Here is a 5,004-nt window from a genome sequence, read left to right on the forward strand (position 1 = left end):
ACATGAGAGTCCCCTGGATCTAATTATATTTTTACTTTATCATTTGACTAGTTGCTCCCCACTCCATAGCCATTTTTAACTAGTCATTTGATCTTGGGCAAAATACCAAATCCATCAGTGCCTCCGTTTCTCCATCTGGAAAAGAGTCTGAAGCTTGGTCTCTAGGGCAGGAGAAGCACCTTACATAATGCTAGTCAGAGAGTGGTGGGATCCGCAAACATGGTGACTATTATTAATCTGTTTGGTAAGCACAGACAAATCCGATGACTCAGCAAATGCCTTGTGAGTAGCTCTCTATGCTCACCTTACAGGTCAAGCAACAGCAACATATTAGAATCCAAGACTGAAAACATCAGTCAATCTAGCCAGAAGGAAGTAGTCAGCAGCAGAAATGGAAATGCAAGATGTTTACGTGGCAAGGTATACAACAGACACTGAAAAGGAAAACTTTCATCCATCTGATCATCCGACATATACAGTCAATTGGTGGGAGCATGGAGATAAATATGACAATTCTAGGGTTGGGACGATGTCTCCATGATTGTAAAGTGCTTGCTATGCAAGCATGAGAACATGAGTTGAAATCCCCAGCATCTATATTTAAAAAAACAAAAAACAAAAAACAAAAAAACATAGTGGTATATACCAGTAATCCTGGTATACAGTATGAGATGGTAGATGCAAGGGCTGACTGACTGGCCAGCCTGGTTAAAAACAGTAAGTTCCAGGTTGAGTGAGAGATGCTATTTCAAAAAATAAGACAGGAAGACACAAAAGAGGTCACCCAAGGGTTGGGGATTTAGCTCAGCGGTAGGCCCTGGGTTCGGTCCCCAGCTCCGGAAAAAAAGAAAAAAAAAGAGGTCACCCAAGATTAATCTCTGGCTTCTGCATGTGCCTCTGCACAGGAAGGAAAACCTTAACGCAAATGTATACACGTGAATTCAAGAGAGAAAGCAATGGGTAGATGACAGATAAATAGATAAATGATAAATGATAGAGAAATAATAGATGATAAATAGATGATAAGTGGTAGACTGATGATAAACAGATGACAAATAGATGATAGATAGATAGATAGATAGATAGATAGATAGATAGATAGATAGATCCAGCTTCCAACTGAATGGGAGAAATGTTTTCCTAACATGATCAACTCTTACAGTATGGTTAGAGAATAGAGCAAAGGGTTTTGACGTGTGTTGGAACACTACTTTTTAATAATGTTCTTCGGGATGAAAGAGATTTTTGAGGTATACAAGGGGAGCATTTTAGGGAATGTGTATCAGAGCCATACTGCAAAGGACCCAAGAGTGCTGAGTCAAAGGATAGTCTATGGCATTAGATGCTGACGATCTCCCAATGTCAAGCATAAGGTTAACTTTCAGTCCAAAAGTTTGGCCATCACATTCCCAGACGTCTGCTAGGTTATGTTGCTCAGACTCATACGGTCTTTTCCACAGAATTGTTGACAGTGCATAGTTAATTGCAGGATAAACTTTGAATTCTTATCATCAACAAGTTCTTCTGCTCCCAGCACTCCTCATTCCCGAGGCATCCCAGTCTCTTACACTCTGAACACTCACACCCATAACTCTCCCTCATTCAGAATGGGCTGCCCAGAACACTTTTCTCTGTCTTTTCCTTTATGTCCTCAGTAAATACTGTTGTTGACAGATCTCAGCTGAAATAGCTAGAAGAAGAGATAACTGGATAGATAACATTAATAGATGAATAGGAAATTCTTCTGCCTCACCGGGTTGTCCTTACTGCTTTAAAACCATTGGAAATAGTATCTCTCTCTTCTCTCCATTTAGCCTTTGGAATGACCACTATATTCCTGGTGCTATAGTCATAGCCTCAAAAAGGACAGCCTCCAGAAGATGCTGTGTGGGGCTCAAGGGTAATTAAGGATGCTCAGTGAACTAAAGGCCAGAGAATGATGCAGAGACAACAGCGCAAGTCCAGGCCTGAATGTAGTCTCAGTGCAAGAATGGCAAGTCAGCAACGTGTAGGCAACGGGAGAGGTGAGGGTAAGGCTCTAGACTAGAGTTCTGAGGCTGATGTCCCCTGGTTCCCCTTTACCAGCCTCCATACCACAGCTGTTCTTTAATAATGTTAATAATGTTCTTCGGGATGAAAGAGATTTTTGAGGTATACAAGGGGAGCATTTTAGGGAATGTGTATCAGAGCCATACTGCAAAGGACCCAAGAGTGCTGAGTCAAAGGATAGTCTATGGCATTAGATGCTGACGATCTCCCAATGTCAAGCATAAGGTTAACTTTCAGTCCAAAAGTTTGGCCATCACATTCCCAGACGTCTGAGGAATGGGCACCAGCAAGACCACAGAAAGCTACCAGCAACTAAAGTTTGCATGGACCAGAGCTACTGGGCATTTATGAGTACTTCTCAGCTCTCTGGGACCAAGATGATATGACTCTCCAACCAAGACCATGTTCTCCCTTAGTCCCTTCCTGTTCCCTACCCTGCCAGCTTCGTTACCTCCTTAGAGCAATCCCGAAAGAAAGAAAGAAAGAAAGAAAGAAAGAAAGAAAGAAAGAAAGAAAGGAAGGAAGAAAGGAAGGAAGGAAGGAAGAAAGGAAGAAAGGAAAGGAAAGGAAAGGGAAAGGGAAAGAAAAGAAAAGAAAAGAAAAGAGAAAAGAAAAGAAAAGAAAAGAAAAGAAAAGAAAAGAAAAGAAAAGAAAAGAAAAAAGAAAAGAAAAGAGATCAGGTTTGGAAGAATCCTCACTCTGGGCACCAAATCCAAGGGCAAAATGTGAGATCAGCCTGGAAGTAGATAATATTAATGGTAGATGCCATGTACAAGGAGTCAGCACCCTCTGGGAGGCATCTCTCTAGTACTTGCTCCTGGACTCTCTTGGCCCCACAGTCACCCTTCCTAGAGCATGAACGGAGTGCCAACATGAAATCTACCTACCCTCAATGGTTTCAAAGAGAAAACTTTTCAAATGGACTTTTTCTTAGGAACTTTGAACTGAACAAATTACTAAAAAGTTTATACTCACATTATGCAAAGCAAAACAAGCGTCCATGTAGAGAGACTCATTCTTGTAAGTACCACCTGTCAATAAAAGGACCAAGGGCCAATGAGCTGAAGCAAGAAAAAGGAGGTGGGACATTGGCAGGAACAGAGAGGATTCTGGGAAATAGTGAGAATATAAAGGAGAGATTCAAGAGATTGCAGGAGAGAAAGAGACCAAAAAGATGGACATAAACCAGCAAATAGAAGTACTCAGGGGGAACCAGAAGAAACATGAAGGAAGAACTGGGCCTGGACTAAAGGAGGATAAATAGCCAAATGGTACACACAGAATAGTTTAAGTAAATAATGAGCCAGTCAGGGAATGAGCCAAAGTTTATGGCCAAGGCATTTAATAATAAGCAATTAGTCTCATATTTACTATTTCCCGGAGCTGGGGCTGCAAAAGGAAAACATAGAATTTAACAATTATTTTAATACTTCTACATTCATTTTGGTGTTGCCTCAAGTTTTATTACTGTACTTACATTTAAACTGCATTTCAGAGACAATATAATATTTTTTCACTTAATATTCAGGGTAGACATTTTTCTTAAACCATTTAGATCCTTCATGGTTTCTATTTAATGGCTGCATACTATTTTATTATGTGTGCATATCCTAATTTTCTTTGAGTACGACTTGCCGTTGATCAGATCTACAGAGAGCTTTTTGTCCCCCTGATTATGAAGTACCCAAATCACTAGGTCAGAAGTAAATGTATGCAAAGGACCATAAGCTGAACTGTCATATTTATTTCCCTAAGAAGATATTTACCATTTCACCAACAATGTATACATTGTTCAGACCCCGTGACCTTCTAATGGTCTAATGACTTATGGCCTAAAAATGATTGAAATTTTGTTTTCTGAGGTCAACAATTCGATGCCACTTTAATTTGCTTTTCCTCATTGGATTACAGAGTTGGACATTTTCTCACTCCTTGTATTTTCCCCATTGGCTGTTATGCCACTGCTTGACTGTGTTTCACGTTCACCCTTCAGTCACCAAGTGTCGGGATCATGAGGTCTTACCCTGCAGCGGGACCTTTGATGCTTTGTACTTGGGTATCTTCCATGTATTTCCCCCATTTTTCTCTTTGTTTTCTAATAATCTCTTTAAGTGCACGGTCATATGACCTCCTGGTCTCTTTATTTATGTCTACTGATAGTTTCTCCGGATGTTCATGTCTCGTGCTCTTAAACTTACCGATTGTAGAGCTGTTTGATTTTTAAGAATATAAACACCTAAATGTCAGTGGATATTAACGTTCTCAGGAAATAGATAATGACTTTTCCCCCTCATCCGCACCCACTTTGGGTGAGACTGTTCTAAGAAAATACTGGACTGTGTACAAACCCCCAGACCTTTCTTCTATTTTTTCAGAATTATGAAATTAATTTTCTATGATACAGAAAACTCGCATGTATTTCTAAGCATCTCTTCTTTTGGACCAGTGGAGCTGGCTCAGCTGTAAAGGTGCTTACCCACAGGCCTAAGAAGCTGAGATCAAGTCTCAGAATCCACACCCTGGAAGGAAAGCACTGACTCTTGAGAGTTACCCTAAGACCTCCCATGTGTATCCCACACCACCCACCCTAGCCTAATACCCCAGTTTAAATAAATAGACTCCAATAAAGAAAATAAGTTAAACCTTTGCTTTTGTAAACCTTAAGTATAAGCAAAGAGAGCTGGGTCCTTTGACCTTTGACCTTTCAGACATGAGTTATTGGCAATGTCTTCATCAGCAAATCATCCCAAAGTCCAATGCCTGAAGCCAACAGTTTACGTATCTCTCCAGCTCTTGGGTCATCTGGGTGTTGGCTGGGCTTCCTTGGTGTCTGCAGGTGCACAGAGCTCGCTTTAGGGATAGCTAGTTACAAGTTCCATCCCTAGTCCAAAATCGAAGAGGCTCCGCATCCTCAAGTTGCTTGAGCACCAATGTGGCATCATCAGAGGAAAGTCA

The sequence above is a fragment of the Rattus norvegicus genome, chromosome 7, assembly GCF_036323735.1.
Source record: "Rattus norvegicus strain BN/NHsdMcwi chromosome 7, GRCr8, whole genome shotgun sequence".
Lineage (NCBI taxonomy): Eukaryota > Metazoa > Chordata > Mammalia > Rodentia > Muridae > Rattus > Rattus norvegicus.